General features: G+C 46.2%; 1 pseudogene; it reads right to left on the bottom strand.

Annotated features, from left to right (window-relative positions):
* Nucleotides 1-14741: 14741 nt before the first annotated feature.
* LOC120220206 lies at nt 14742-16407 on the bottom strand (annotated as a pseudogene).
* Between the last annotated feature and the right edge of the window lie 550 nt (nt 16408-16957).

The following is a 16957-nucleotide window of genomic DNA, read 5'->3' as shown; positions in this document are numbered from 1 at the left end:
CCCGGCCGGGCCGTCCCGCCCCGCGCAGGGCGAGGACCTTGGCTGAGGGCTCGCGGCTGCGGAAGGTCACGGCTTCGCCGCCTGGGAGAGGCCGGGTCAGGGCCAGTTCGGGGCCCCCGGAGGGGAAGCGGTGCTCGCGGACCGCTGCAGACGGCGGTCCCCTGATGGCCCTCGTTAGCCTTTTGGCCTTGCGCGTTCTGAGAGGTGAGGCAGTGGGCGACATCCGCCAGCCTGCAGCGTGGCTTTGGCTGGGAAAGGGCAGATGTGTTGTGTTCAAACCCACGGGGCCCACGGGCAGGGGGGCGGGGGGGGGCGGTGGAATGGGGTGCGGGACGAGTTACCTCGAGGGCCACACTGGGGGGCGCCGGGTCTGCAGCCCCCGATAGACGTCCCGTTCTGAGCTCAGCAAGCCCGCTGGCAAGGCGAGGAGGTGCCGCAGACACCTGGACACGCGCCCTTTTAGATTCTCGAGAAGTGGGGGCGGGGGGTGGCCCCCCTTCCTGTTAGATGCTTCGCGGTTCTATCCTGAGCGTCTGGGGGCAGGAAGAAGGGTATTTAGAATGGAGAAGTAAAGGGACCGTTGGACTCTGTGAACAATCCTTTAGCTATAGGTAAGAGACTTTTTCAGAGTAAGGGAGGCAACAGAAAAACCAAGCCAGGGCTGAGCGAGATTTTGTTGGCGTCTGGCTTGCACTGATAACCATTCCGGAAGATGCAAGGCGGCTTGCTTGGGACCTCAGAAGGGGCAGGGGCATGTCAGGGATTCCACGGAGCCCTACCTACAAAATCAAAGCAGAAATCTCTTGAGCAGGTTAAGAACGAAACGGTCCCTCAATTCCAGCCCTTTAAAAGGCGGTAGCTTTCTGGGATACAGAGTTGCCTCTCTCTTCTCACGCTGGGGGAGGATCAAGTCCTGTAAGGGAAAGGCTGGCCAGGCGCAGGGCACCGGCCAGAGTGCGCCATCAGTGTGGGTGCCGGGGCCCCCGCGATGCAGGTGCCGGACAGCTGGACTTCAGCTCCCAGCCACGAGGGTCACTACCTGGTACGGAAGCTGCTTCTCATTTATCGGGGCTACTTTATGGGGAACATAGTTGCTTAAAGGTCAGAGAAACTTGGGCAAGCATCTAACCCGATTCCTGGGATATTTTTGTTTTTGTTTTTGTTTTTTTATAGCAAAGTGGATAAAGCAATGAACACCTGGTCAGAACCCTGGCCTTGCAACTTTCAGATTCTGGGATTGTGGGCAAGTTTTCTCTGTATTTCTTTTCTTGTTATGAGCTTCACTTTCCTTATTTCTAATAACTCTGACCATCTGTATTCCTTACCAACTCTCAGTGGGTTGCAATGAGGGTTAATTGGGATAAACTTTTGAAATACATTGTCAGCTGTCAATCCGTAACAAGTGTTAGGTCCTCGTATGGCATTGATAAGGAAATTGAGCCCTGGGAAAGAGCTAACTCAGACTACTGACCACATAACCGGGGCTTCTGCAGAACTGTCAGGAAGGCAAAGAATTTTTTTCAGTTTGCTCCACTATTTCTCATAACCAAAGTGTCCAGTGTTCTCTTATTTCCATATTGCTTCCCAGTAACGCTCACTGTTAGAAACACACACACACACACACACACACACACACACACACACACACACCATATATTTATTTATGCTAAGGTGTAAATGATTGCTGTCCCACTCAGCAAACATTTACTGAGCATCACATTAGTTATTCCCCTCCCCCACCCCCAACCCATTCTCTACTTTTCTTTGCCCAGCCCCGGGCTCCAGGATGCTGACCCTTGGGATTGCACTAGCAGTGCCTTGCCCTTTGGCTTCTAATTGGTTTCATTAATGGGAGGCACTGGTGGCCTTTTTCTAAAGTTAAAAACAATTATATTGCATAATAATATGCAAATGGTAAAGTGCACCATTCTTTATTGTACAACTCATAGAATTTGTGTGTTTACAGGATGCTCAGATCAAGATAAAGAATATTGGCAACACCCAGTAGGCTCCCCCTTGCTCCTTCTTGGCAGTAGCCCCCCAGCCCCCACCCCAGCAATAATATTATTTTGTCTTCTATCACCCCAGCTTAGTTTTGCATGCTTTTGAATTTGAGATAAACTGAATCCTACAGGATCTTCTCTTCTATTTTTTAATTTTTTAAAAAATAGTTTATTGTCAGTTTGGTTTCCATATAACACCCTGTGCTCATCCCCACAAGAGTCCTCCTCTGTGCCCATCAACTTCTCTTTTATTTATTTATTTTTAAAAATTTTTTTTAATGTTTTATTTATTTCTAGGAGAGAGAGAGAGACAGCGTGAGCAGGGGAGGGTCAGAGAGAGAGGGAGTCACAGACTCTGAAACAGGCTTCAGGCTCGAACCCACGAACCGCGAGATCATGACCCAAGTGAAAGTCGACGCTTAACCGACTAAGCCACCCAGGCGCCCCTCAACTTCTGTTTTATACTTGGCTTCATCTGCTCCCGATTGTGTTGGTGAAATTCATCCACATCGTTGCATAAATTAGTAGTTTGCTCATTTTTTATTACAACCAAGTAGATTTACATTGTGTATTCCAGTTTCTGCCATTGGAACTAGGCTTTTGAGATGAGTAAGAGACTACCCTCCCTTTAGGAGCTCACTCTGAGGGCACAGACGTGTCCACAGGCAATTATGGCACAGGGTGCCATGGGCTGGGGGGGTTGTAAAGAAAGCACACATTTTTTTCCCTCTTAGAAAGCAGGGAAGATTTCAGAGAGGGGAGCTGAGTCTTGACAGTATGGAGGAGTTATCTAGAAAAAAGTGAAGAGCCATCCAAGGGGCATAAATAGTGCATCTAAAGACATGGGCGCATGAAATACATGGCCCACTGTACATGAAGTGGGTCATTTAGTTGGATGGAGGGCAGAGCAGAGGGACAGAGGGATTGTGGGGAGGAGACACATTTGAACAGAGTGAAGACTTTGCAAATCTCAGGCACATGGTTCTGAAGGAAAGATGTCCTCTCTCAGGAACAAGCGGGCAGATGTGATTTGGTGCTTGTATGTGAGGTCTGTATTTCCACCAGTGTGGGTCTGGGGTTCTAGTGCCTTTGAAACCAAGTCACAAACACAGAGAACTCTGCCTTGGTCATGAGCCGGGTAACAAAGACTCAAGGTGAATTTTCATAAAACCAGGGAGTAGTGCTTGTGGTCGATTCTGCAATCTTTTTTGCACGCTTTAACTAATGGGACCAGGAATCACAATTAGGAAAAATGAGGCAGGTGCATTTTTAGTGAGGAGGGCAGGGCTACGGATGGTCCATCTGCCAATTCACACTTTAAAGTCCCAGGGCTGCCGAACCCACTGGTATGGAAGGGGTGTCTGGAAAGCCAGAGCACAGTCTTTCTACAGTTCTCGGGGATGCTGCGGGGTGTGCCCCAGCTCTGCCACTTGCTGGGAGTGAGACCCCAGACCAGCCACCAAGCCTGCCTGAGGCTTAGCTACGGTGACTCAGAACTGGCTGAGTGAAGATTCATCTCCCTTGCATGCCGCGTCTGAAGGCGGAGCTGTGGATCTGAGTGAGGAGTCCTCAGTCTGGACAACTGTTTCTCCAACCAGATTAAAAGTAAAAGTGCCTTTGAGTTCTGGAATGGACATTAAGGTTTTCATGATTCGTTGTGTAGCCTGTAGGAAAACCTCAATGTTGAGTGACCGCCTGCCTGTGACACCATGTCACCCCGAGGCAGTGATTCTCACCCTTTTGGGGTTCCAGATCCCTTAAAGAGCTGACAAAAGCTATAGACCTTTTCTCCGGAAAGTCTCATATAAACAACCCACATTGTGGGGCTCCACGTGCCGCAGGCTGCAGGCCTGTTCAGCTGGGAGGAATGGCTCATCCCTGCAGCCCCAGGCTGGCCCTCGGTGAGCAGGCTGGGGACAGCCTGGGGTCACTGGTCCCCAGTGCCTCCCTGACACTCAGGTTGGTTGTCCTCATTACTGGGTGTGGATGTTTCTTTTCCTTCCAAATATAGGAACAAAGGTGATGTTCTTTTCTGCTGACTTTGATTTGAATTTTTCTGTCTGAAGAAAGTGCCCAAAAAAGCCTGTGTTTTGGCTAATTCCAGGGTGAGTAGTCCTTGCCTTTCCCAACTGGGCAGGAGGGCAGAGCAGAGCTCTGCTTTTCGCAACGAGATGTGCCGACATCATCAACAACATGTCTATAGAGATCAGCACTGGACTCTTTTTTCTCTTTTCTTTTTTTTGAAATTTTATTGGAGGGGGGAGGGAGAGAGATAACAGGGGAGAGGGGCAGAGGGAAAGAGGATCCTAAGTGGGGCTCGATCCCACAACCCTGGGATCATGACCTGAGCCTAAATCGAGTAGGACACTCAATCGACTGAGCCACCCAGATGCCCCAGCCCCAGACTCTTTATACAAAGTGTCCTGGTCTCTTATAAAGGTTTTAATGAAATCTTAAGTCTACAAGTCATACACAAATACCTTGTCATTAGGAGACATTTTTGTTAAAACATTACAGAGAGGCAAAATCCCAGACCATCGTCACCAGCTCTGGTCCTGTTGCTGCCTAGGTCCTCTGTCCCATGCAAATCCTTCTATGCCGTTTTCTATGTGATTATATATATACAAGTATTACTTTGTATGTTTGTTTACATAAATGGTGTTGTATTATATGTAAGGCTCTGCAGCTTGCTTTTTCATTCACCAATATGTAGTTTCTCCTGTTTTAGTATGTATCTATCCACCCGAGACTTGAACTGCTGCATAATGTCTCACAACACAGATAAAACATATTATTCTCAGCATTTCCCCTCTTGCTGAATATTGAGCTGTTTTCATTTGTTCGTGAGTAGAAACAGCGCTGTGCTAAGTAATCACTCTCATAAATGCATCCTGTGTGCATGGGTGTTTTCCTCGGGGGTATCACACCAAGAAATGAGAACACTGGCTCCTAGGGTATGCATGGAGCTTGAACTCACGGCCCTGAGATCCAGAGTCACATGCTCTACCGACTGAGCCAGCCAGGTGCCCCAAAATACGTACACTTAAAAATTCAAGTAGAGGGACACCTGGGTGGCTCAGTCATTTGAGTGACCAGCTCTTGATCTCGGCTTAGGTCATGATCTCACCATTGGTTGTGAGATTGAGCCCTTGAGTGGGGCTCTATACTGGGTGTGGAGCCTGCTTGGGATTCTCTCTCTCTCTCTCTCTCTCTCTCTCTCTCTCAAGTAGATACCACTTTCTTATTCCCAACATGCCTGCAAGCTTCTTGGCCCCTCTGTGGGCCCTTTCTGTGTCCCTCCTGCACTGGCTGGAAGGCCTCCCTGGACAGCCCCTCTTCCGGCTTCTGTTAAACTGTCATCATTACAATAGAATTTAATAGCTGTCACTTATGCTTTCCTTCAAAACTTATTTTAAAATGTGCCTTTTAAAAATGTTTACTTATTTTTGAGAGAGCACCCACAGAGGAGGGGCAGAGACAGGGGCAGAAGCAGGCCCCAGGCTGTCAGCACAGAGCGAGATACGGGGCTCGAACCCACGAACAGTGAGATCATGACCTGAGCCGAAGTCCGACGCTCAACCGACTGAGCCACCCAGGTATCCCCAAAGCATACCTTTTTAAAGCATGTAATAAAGGTTTTCAAAAATGGAAAAGCAAGTGACTTGTGAGGTATATGCTTAAGAAAATGTCACACTCACTAATGACCAAAGGAATATAAATTTAAAAAAGAAGCAGTTGCCACCTTCTGCCTCCTGTCCTTTAGCAACGGTTGTTTGTTTTGTTGTTGTTGTTGTTTTAAACCAGCCCTGGTGAAGGTGCAGTAAAATAGGAATTTATACTCTTTCTGCTGATGGGCATATAAATCGTTCCGTCTCTCCGGAAAGTAATTCAAGGACATGTATCATGGACATGAAAAAAATGATCGTTACCCTTGATCTGTTCATTCTGCTTCAGGGAATGTATTCTGGCAAACACCAGTATCATGTAAAATGTTTTCTCCATTGGCCTATAAGCTCCCTGCGGCTTGCACAGACCCACCTGGTGCACCACCCAGTCAAGGCTGCAGCTTCCCGTGACTTGACAGCCCCCCCCTCCATGGCAGTGGCCCTGTGATTTCCCTATGGGGGTCCTCGCCCTCTGCAGCCACCAGCCCGCGGCTCCCCCGGGGCCTCCACCTCCACTTGGCGGGAATGATCCTCCTTCCACCCGGTCTGGTGATGTGTCGCGATCAGAAATCTGCCATCGCCCCCTCCTTGGCATGGTTCAGTGACTTAGGGGACAGATGGGGAGCGGAGCTCTGGCTGGGGAGGAGGGGACTCACACCTGGGACACGTCTGGGACTCCGGGAGGCCCCTGCCGGGAGGAGCGCACCAGCTGTGAGGGTTCAGGGCTTCAGCCCCCTTGTGGGATTGGTAATGTTCTTGGGACAGACTCTCTCGTCTGTAGGGGGTTGGGCCAAGCCCTGCTGCAGCGCTGCGCCAGAACAACAAACAAGACCTTGTGTGAATAGGACACCGTTGTGACGCTGGAGGATTATTTATCATAGCGCATTAAATAAAGCCTGTGTTTCAAGCTCTTTCACTTTAGAATTAGCGCATTCATTAAAGGAGGTATCTGGATTCAATGGCCAAGCATTCAGACAAGGGGGGCGCTTTCATAAAAAAGAAGTTGTGACCAACCAACCAACAAACTCTTACACACAGAGAACAGTCTAGTGTTTGCCAGAGGGGAGGGGGATGGGGTGGGGAGGTGGGTGAAATAGGTGAGGGAGATTAAGATGTAGGAACTTCCAGCTATGAAACAAATAAATAAATCATTGAGCTGAAAAGTACAACATAGGGAACAGAGTCGATAACATTGTAACAACGTTGCGTGTGACACATGGTGACTACACTCATTGTGGTAATAATAATAATAATAATTAATAATAATCAACAACAATAAAAGGAATTGTGTTAAAGCAGAATCTTCCAAAGCTTCTCTAGTTCATTATTACATAACACCTAGGATTGGCTTAGCGACAGGCAGTTCCTTTCCACTTTATAATGAAGCCCACTTGTGATGGTGGAATCTCAAAGATCATGCCAGTGGATGACAATAACTTAAAGGAGAGAAAAAAAGCCCAGGAATTCACTGGGTTTTTTTTGTTGTTGTTGTCTACAGATTGCATTCATAATTGATATACAACATGCAATATTTTTTTATTTTTTAATGGATGTATCCTAATTATTATTGGCTTCTGGAACCCCTCCACTTTTTTTCTATTAAATTTGCAATTTCTGATAGCCATTTGGTATATGGATCTGATGAGTTGGTCAATAAATATTGCCAGAAATAGAAAAGGAAAGAAAAAAGCTTGCCACCTCTTATTTGTGAGCTTAAAACTCAGTCATATCTTATTTGTCTTTATCTATATAAGTGAGGAAAAGGGAAAAAAATAGAGTCTATAAAAATTTCTTAAGTGCTGCTTATGGTGTAATAGGTGAGTCCCTTAGAACGAGCTAGGAATGATTTGTAATACCCAAATCATACTTTGTACCTGTGACAGACACATGTGCACACACTCACACACACTCACAGGCCTTGATCAGAATCTCAATGTTGACTTACATGAAGCCCATCTTTTTAAGTTGCTCAGAAAACTACTAGTGGCATTTGCACTGCTAGTGGATGGCACTGGGGATAAGAGAGACAAAGATGAAGAGGGAATTTAATTTTTATTCTATAATCTTTTGTACCTCTAGAATTTTGTACCTTTTAATTTAGACCACATACATATATTACCAATTCAGAATAGTAATCAGTGTTGTTTTTTTTAAATTTAGCTCCAAATTTCTTCAATTGCTTCTGTAAATATACAGACCTAATTATGGAGAAATCCTAAAAGAAAGGTAACCCTGACTGAGGGACCAAATCAATCCAGTGGGCAAAAGGAACATCTTTCTTTCTTTTCTTTCTTTCTTTCTTTCTTTTTTTTTTTTTTTAACAAATGGGGCTGGAACAGCTAGCTATTTATATAGAAAAACTTAGGCTTGGCCCATATTTCACTCCATCTACAAATATTTATTCAAGATGGATCACAGATCACAATATAAGAGCCACAACCATAAAACTTCTAGAATAAAACAATAGAAAACAATCTTTGCAACTTTAGGGTAGACAAAGATTTCTTAGACATGACACAAAGAGCACTAACTACCAAGCAAAAATTTGATAAACTGGATTTCATTAAATTTTAAAATGTTCTGCTTATCAAACAATAATCTTTTTATTTTACTTTAATTTTTTAAATTTTATTTTTGAGGGAGAGAAAGAGCAAGAGAGTGAGCACAAGTGAGGAGAGGGACAGAGAGAGAGGGAGAGAGAATCCTAAGCAGGCCCTGAGCTGTTAGCAGGGAGCCTGACATGGGCCTTGAACCCACAAACTGAGAGCCAAAACCAAGAGCTGGCCACTTAACTAACTGATCCACCCAGGTGCCCCTCAAACAGTAATCTTAAGATTCATCTTAAGAAATTGAAAATTCGAGCTATAACTGGTAAATTTTTACATTGTATATATTTTACCACAATAAAAAATAGCAGAAACAACAAAAAGTACTTGAGTAAAAATCTAACAAAATACATTTAAGACCCGTATTCTGAAAACCACAAAACACAGATTAAAGAAATCAAGGAAGATATAAATAAACGGGAACAGACAACTTGTTTGTGGGTTCAATATTGTTCAGTATTGGTAAGATGCCAATTCCCCTCAACTGATCTACGGATTCAATGCAATCCCAATCAAAATGCTAGCAGGATTGTTTTCTTTTAGAAATCAACAAGATGATTCTAAACTTTAGATGGGAAGTCAAAGGAGCCAAAAGAATTTTGAGAAAGAATGAAATTGAAAGACTCACTCGATCTGACTTCTGTAATAAAGCTACAGTCTTCAAGACAGTATGGTATTGGTGAGAGACACACCAATCCAAATGAGACAGAATAGAGTTCAGAAACCGATCCACACATATGTGGTCAACTGATTTTCAACAAAGCGTAAAGAGAAGTCCATGAAAAAAGGATAGTCTTTCAACAAATGATTCTGGAATGTTGGATATCCATATGAAAAAATGAACTTTGATCTATACCTTGTACCATATACAAAATTAACTCAAACTAGGTCATAGACCTAAATGTACAACCTAAAACTATAACACTTCTAGAATATAAAATAGGAGAAGAATGCTCTGAGCTTGGCTTAGGCAGAGATTTCTTAGCTACGACATCAAAGTTATAAACCATAAAAGAAAAAACATGATAAATTAAACTCTATCAAAGAACATTTCCTCTTCAAAAGGGATCGTTAGGAAAATGAAAAATCAAGCCATGGATTTGGAGAAATGTTTGCAAATCACATATTGTGATCAAGGTCTTGTATCCAGAATAAATAACTCTCAAACTCAATGATAAGAAAACAAACAACCCAGAAACCATTGAGATCATGACCTGAACCAGGTTGGACACTCAAGCGACTGAGCTAAGCAGGTGCCCCAGTGTTTTAAAAAATATAAAGGGTAGCACAGAACGTCTTGCTTCACTTTTCCCCTCCTTTTCTGCACTGACCTTGCTGCTGACCAGAAGTTCATCAGAGGCCAGTGCAGTAACAGCCTATGACACCCATACTAAGCATTGAATCCCGACAGTGACCCTGTGGGAACAAAAGCCTATGCTTTTCGCAAAGCCCAAAATGTGCCTTTGGAGGCAATGCAGAAATCGAGTTGGAGGTTAGTCCAAGCCAAAAGACAGCAAAGGTCATCTTTTGCGTGTGCCCAGAGACAAGACCTTCTGGACTGTCAGGAGTGGTGGCTCTAACTTTCTTACGCAACAACTCCTAGCCCCATTTGGCTCCTCTCTTCGCCCTCCACTCTTCCCGGAGGTGCAGCAGGAAGCTGGAGAGAAGGAGGCGGTGGCAGCAGACGCTCCACTCTCCCAGGCGCTGTGGGACCCAGAGAGGGTGTTGCCCACACGACTGGCTTTCTCGACTGCTTGCTGTCCTCTGTCTTGCCCCGCCCCAGACAGCCTTCTCACGTTCTACGCTCTGCATATTCGCTAGCCATAGCTGTCCACGGGCGGTCTGGGAATATCCCTGGGGAAGCACTGATCATACACACGTCTATTGGTTTGCAAGCCTGTATATTTTGTAATGCTCTGGAGAAAACAAGATTGTGGCCAATGTATGTCATTTTGCAGGCCCTGCACGCAGGCCCAGCACAGGTACAGCAAACAAGACCTTACAAATCTGCCTGAGAGCGCGAAACCGGCTCCAGGTGCACCCACAGGCTGGGAAGTTAGGGATTTAGCCTCCACTGGAAATGCCATTTCCCCATTTCCTTCCAATCGGACAGGGGAATGCACATCGCCTCCAGCCATGGCCCCAGAATGACTGCTTCCTGTCATAGCCTGAGAGTTAATCTCCTCCCTACTGGCTCAGGAATAAGATACTACATTTATTTAATTTATTGTTTTTTTAAATTTTACATCCAAGTTAGTTAGCATAGTGTGCATCAATGATTTCAGGAGTAGATTCCTTAATGCCCCTTACCCATTTAGCCCCTCCCCCAACCCCTCCAGAAACCCTCTGTTTGTTCTCCATATTTAAGAGTCTCTTATGTGGGGCACCTGGGTAGCTTAGTTGGTTAAGCGTCCGACTTTCCCTTAGGTCATGATCTCGCAATTCTTGGGTTTGAGCCCCGCGTCGGGCTCTGTGCTGACTGCCAGCTCAGAGCGTGGAGCCTATTTCAGAGTCTGTGACTCCCTCTCTCTCTGACCGTCCCCTGCTCATGCTGTCTCTCTCTCTCTCTCCTAGAAATAAATAAAACATTAAAAAAAATTTAAAAAAAAAGAGTCTCTTATGTAAGATACTACATTTAGATATTCTATACTTGTTATGTTCCAGCTTTGTAGAGCAGTGACTTTTGATAGAAACTGCTTCCCTACTTGCCTATATAGTTTTCATTGATTCTAAAGCCATGTGTTTTGAATGTTGTACCTACTTATTCCTTCTGGGTATCAAGTCCATTTGAACTATTCATTACTAAGTTTATACCTTTTTTTTTTTTTACCCAATTTCTTTTTTTTAATGTTTTGTTTATTTTTTGAGAGAGAGACAGACAGTGTGAGCAGGGGAGGATCAGGGAGAGAGGGAGACACAGAATCAGAAGCAGGCTCCAGGCTCTGAGCTAGCTGTCAGCACAGAGCCCAACATGGGGCTCGAATCCGTGAACTGGGAGATGGTGACCTGAGCTGAAGTCGGACACTTAACTGACTGAGCCACCCAGGCGCCCCTAAGTTTATACCTTTTAGGCCTGTATGGGACTTGCCACTATTTATACTCTACCACCATCCAGTTCAATTTAATCCAACAGGTGTGTACCTAGAGTCTTCTGTGTGCTTCGTCCTTCTGCAGATAGGGATCTGCTCAGATAGCTTTGATGGTGCCTCATTGTCTATAAGACAAATCACCCAGTCTTCAGCGTGGCTCTGGTGGCCTGTGATTTTCTTCCAGTCTGTGGTGCCTGGCATTGGGTAAGCCTTTACCAGATGCTCGGTACTGATTAAGATAATTTCTTTGGCCTCCCTGCCTGCCACCCCCACTCCTATATCCCGGCTTCGGGTCATACTGACCACTGGCTGGCGCTGAATTTACTACACTCTGTCATGATGACTCAGCACTGTTGTTCCTGTGCTTTCTTCTGATGAGGCTGTTTCTCTACATCCTAACTCATCCTTCAAGATCTAGCTCAGATGTAACCCATCCTGTAAAACCCTCTGATGTCCTTCCCCTCCAACGTAATATACTTCTCCTGCCTGTTGTCCCCCAGAACCTTGTTCTTGTGCTTTGTACAGCAGTGATAATTTATAATCTTATACGGCTGTTTGTGTCCATCTTTACTTCAAATCGTAAACTTCTCGAGGATAGGAATCATGTCTTATTATACATAACCCCAGCACTCAGCTCAGAACCTAACCATAGTTAATGTAAAAATAATAACAGACCTTTCACATGAGCCCTCAATCTGGCCAGGAATGGATATATCTCATTTACTTCCCACTCTATGAGCAGGTAATATTATTACCTATTTTACAGAGAATGAAACAGGTACAGAGAGCATAAGAAGCCTCGGGTCTTACACAGCTAGTAAGTAGTGCTGTTGGGATGTGTTAAATAAATGATGATTAGAATGTTGAATTGAGTTGAATTAAGATTGTTTTCTATTCTGGGAAGATGTCGAAAAAATAAAAGCCAGGGTCCCTGACCTTGAAATACTTAATCGCAACACTCTTTGCCATCACAAAACTGCGCATGTCAATGTTCAGAAGTATAGCTTCAATTACATCTTAAATCTACCTAAAAATTATTAAATGGCTTTTCTAAAGTTGTTATTGCAGCCTTGAAAAACAAAACAATCTCTTGTCAAAAACTTGATTAAACTCTGGATGAGCTAGTTCAATTACATCTTGTTTTTTAATTGGACTTAAAATTTACATCGTATCTTTACTTTGGCCATGGCCAAACGTATGTCAAAAATATGTTGACTTTTTTTGGTTATACACATGCTATGTCATATTACACAGAATGATGACATTTGCTCTGTCATGATTCCTAAATCCTGTGTCCACACCATCATGGATACGGGAGATCACAGCGGCTAAGCATGCCTGCCCTCCAGGGACAAACATCTGGAATCACACCCTAGGGCTCAGGGTGAACTCTGAACGCAAATGGTTTTTGCAGGGCGCCAACATTTAAGAACGCGGGCACCGCGCAGTTCACCACCGCGGACAGCAGGGGGCGCAGATCTACCCAGAGCCGCTGCCGAGAGTACAAGCCCCAGGCCCAGGGGCACAGAGAACCGCGCTGGGGGCACCCTGCTGATGGTGCACTTGAGAACCAAAGAACCAAGAAGTCACAACATGGAAACACTTCTGGTCAGCAGCAATTGGAGGCTGAAACCCCAAACAAGGATGAAAGGGCTTTTCATCATCCTGACCCTTACTGGGATGGTTTTCGTGAATCTGGTCCAGGTGCCACATGTGCACAGCACTTGGCCAGCTCCGGGGTGAGAAGCGAGGCCATCCCAAGGGATGGGAAGGGAACAGAAGACATGGCTGCGCTGAGTCAGATCATCTGGACCCGAGCGGTGGATGGAAGAGTGCACAGCATTGGCCCTGAGCGGAAGCAGACGGGGTAGTTAATTGACTGATACCGTTGAACACGTCAGGCATACCTACAGTGTACCGTAAGGTTAGTGACCGGTGGGACCTGCAGACTAGAGGCCAGGTCACTCACTTCTGCAGGAGGTTGGACCAGGTGATTCCTAAGCCTCCCCCGCCCCCACCTGGGAGACTCCCTTGTTAGGTTGAACAAGACTCCAGGGGACGCTGTCAAAGTCCCCAGTTACTTTATGCATAGATGTGTCAGATCATCCTACTGACTAGAGGATAACCCTGTCGCACGACCGATGAAGGATGAATTTGCCTCATGGAACCTACCACCTGCCTGAGAGGTCCCTTTCTTCACCTCGAAATTACAAGCAGCTCTCTGGTAGGCATGCTAACCTGTCCCATGACAAAAGTACTGAGTGTTTTCAGCACAGAGTCCTCACTGCTTTGCTTAGTGCCCAAGGCCCTCTGAACTGCCCTCGGTGTCTTTCTTTCTTTCTTATTTATTTATTATTATTTAAATTTTTTAAAAATGTTTATTTATTTTTGAGGGAGAGAGAAAGAGAGCAAGCAAGAGTGAAGGAAGGGCTGGGGCAGGGGGGGTGGGAGGGGGGAGACACAGAATCCAAAGCAGGCTCCAGACTGAGTTGTCAGCACAGAGCCCGATGTGGGGCTCAAACCTACAAACTGAGATCATGACCTGAGACAAAGTCAGATGCCTAATTGACTGAGCCACCCAGGTGCCCCTGGCCCCGGCATCTTGAAAAACACCTTCCTGTCCCTCTCCTGGGTGACACCATGCCCCTGCCCAACCAGGCGGCACTCAGAGCCTTCCTTCGTGGCAACCCCGTGGTGAGTGCTCTCACTCCACCGGGAATGCCCCGCCCTGATTCTTGACCTAACCTCCACTCACTGCCTCAAACTCAGATTCAACATCACTTCCTCCAGGAAGCCTGCACTGATGCTCACAGGTGCAGCGGGAGCCCTGTGCAAGCGCCTCCTGCCAGCCCACTCCTGGATCCCCTTGGTGCTGGGCACGGGAGGGTAGGGGCTCCAAAGCTATGGAGACATATGTTTGTTTTTTCCTCACATCAAGACACAGCTTTTTTTTTAAGTTTATTTATTTATTTTTGAGAGATGGAGAGAGAGGGGGAGAGAGAGAGAGAAAGAGAGGAAGAGAGAGAGAATCCCAAGGAGGCTCCGTGCTATCAGCATCAGGGCCTGATGTGGGGCTCGAACCCACGAACTGTGGTATCATGACCTGAGCCAAAATCAAGAGTTGGATGCTTAACTGACTGAGCCTCTCAGGTGCCCCCAAGACATAGCTTTTATTGCGTCTTTAAAATACCACAAATAATGGGGCACCTGGGTGGCTTAGTCGGTTAAGCGTCCTACTTTCGCTTAGGTCATGATCTCGCGGTTCGTGGGTTCGAGCCCCGCGTCGGGCTCTGTGCTGACAGCCAGCTCAGAGCCTGGAGCCTGTTTCAGTCTGTGACTCCCTCTCTGTCTTACCCTCCCCTGCTCGTGCTGTCTCTCTCTCTCTCTCCTAGAAATAAATAAAAAACATTAAAAAATAAAATAAAATACCACAAATAAGCCTGAGGAATCGTCCAGCATCTTCCTGCTTCTGCAGCTGGACAATTTAAATCTTATTAGCCATCTGCCGAACTATTTCTTGTTTAGAAACAGATACCGTCCCCAAACGTTCTGATATTCTTATTTCTGTTGTGACTTGCTGAATCAGAGCAGCTGAATTGGATACAAGTTCAATGTCGTTGCAAGAATTAACTCCTCTTTCTGGGCCTGAGATACTGAACAAGCATTGCCGGGCCTCAGTCAAACCCTGCAGATATATTTTTTACCCAAGAAATTTCAGGTTTCAACAAGGGAACCATTCTCCCGAATAGCGATGCTGATGGGGAAGTAAACACACACAGACCTTGTGTTTTCCCGGAAGCCCAGGACACCACTCTTGGTCATGTTCTGTACGTGACTACGGATAGTGCGAACAGAGGCCAGTTCCCTTCTGTCTCCGCCCCATTTGTCAACCTGGAGTCTCTTCTTTTTCTCCCCAAGGAGATGGAGTTCTACACTGATGTGATCAAAGTCCCCCTGCAGGTTCCTCAGGGGCCATTCACAACAGCAGCGCGTCTCTGCGGAGTGATGTCAACATTTTCTGGAATGTCGACGGTCTGATTGCTGAGAATGGCCTTCACTCTTGCCCTAGATGAAGCAAAGCCAGAGGCGGATGTTAGGATGAGATACACGAATAGCAGGGGCAGGCACCTCTGACCTCCAAGAGCCTGGGCCACACGCCACACGAGGAAGCTGGGGTGCTCCCTCTGTAGGAACTTGCATGTTCTGAGTCACAGCATTCCCCGAGGCCGGAGTCATGTCCCACCTGCTGCCCCCATCCATCCGATTCCCTCTTCCCCTCAACTCCGGGCCTGGGCTCTTTGGCCTGTCCAGCCCAGCATGGTGTTTTGGATCAGTCATGGGGCTGCTGCTGTGCTGATGTGTGATGACTGAGCGACACCGGGGGTGGGGGAAGGGGGGACCCAGGGCCAACGCCGGGAAGCCACACAACTCACCAGTGTTCAAGGTGACCTCCAGAGGACGCCGTACAGAACGACCCAGACATCCAGGTTTTTGTCTCCCTATGTCCTTTATAGGAGGTCTTGATGAGGTGACTGAGTGGCACTCCATTCTGAGGACTCACCAGCAGGAAGGGAAGCCTGACTTGGGCTGCGGCACACAGAGAGGTCAAAGCAGCTGAGTGGGAAGACCTTGTCCTTGGGTTCTCTGTTCTGGCTTCTGCAAGTCTATCTGTGCTTCTGGTTCATCTGTTTGATGCAACCACACGATTTCATATAATCTGCCCGACCCTGGGAGCAGCACCGTTTAACTTGTTTCACAGAGAGGCCCAGAGAGTTTCCATGAGTAGCTCGGGATCGCCCAGCTGGTCACTACCCCCTCCCCCCCCCCGGCCCACAGGCCCCTGCTGTTCCCACCATCTACTGGGAGCCCAAGGTGTTGGTTCAGAGGGCCTGGTGCTTCTGGAAACCATCCACATTTTTAGGCCACTGATTTGGTCTTTGCTTATGCTTTTAAGAGTCTGTTGTATTTAGGGGCGCCTAAATACAAGTTGGCTAAATGTTTGACTCTTGATTTTGGCTCAGGTCATGATCTTGTGGTTCATAGATTGAGCCCCGTCAGATTCTCTGTCTCCCTCTCTCTCTCTCTGCCCCTCCCCTGCTCTCTCTCAAAATAAGTAAATAATAAAACACTAAAAAATTGTCTATCTATTTATACCTTGCCTACATGGAAAAAAGCATGATGATTAAAGTGTTTTGTATACTTTAATGTGGTTAATACTGATGAAAGCGAGGGGAGGTATTTTCTGAGATTGCCTCGGGTGTTGGGTGCAGAATAATTATAGAGCTGATCATAAATGGTTTAATAAGTCAGGCAAAGGGCTGTCTAAGCTCTAGTGTAATCAGACTAAATGTTTCTAGTTTTCTTCAATAGTTGCACCATTCCATTTGGCCGTGACGTGATCCTTTCGCTCTTGAATATTTAACTGTAAAAAACATCACCTGGCATGTCATAGCCCTAGATGCGTTCACATAATGTCCTGTGACATCTTCACAATAAAACTGGGATGAGGGTTGGACAGGTTCCACGTTACACATTTCACCAAAGACTGAAAGGGGGGGACGTGATTTCAAGGTTACACAGCTACATTATTGTGA

This window comes from Hyaena hyaena, unplaced genomic scaffold, assembly GCF_003009895.1.
Source record: "Hyaena hyaena isolate Hyena2069 unplaced genomic scaffold, ASM300989v1 scaffold_673, whole genome shotgun sequence".
NCBI classification, from domain to species: domain Eukaryota; kingdom Metazoa; phylum Chordata; class Mammalia; order Carnivora; family Hyaenidae; genus Hyaena; species Hyaena hyaena.
This window is presented reverse-complemented; position numbering and strand designations above follow the sequence as displayed.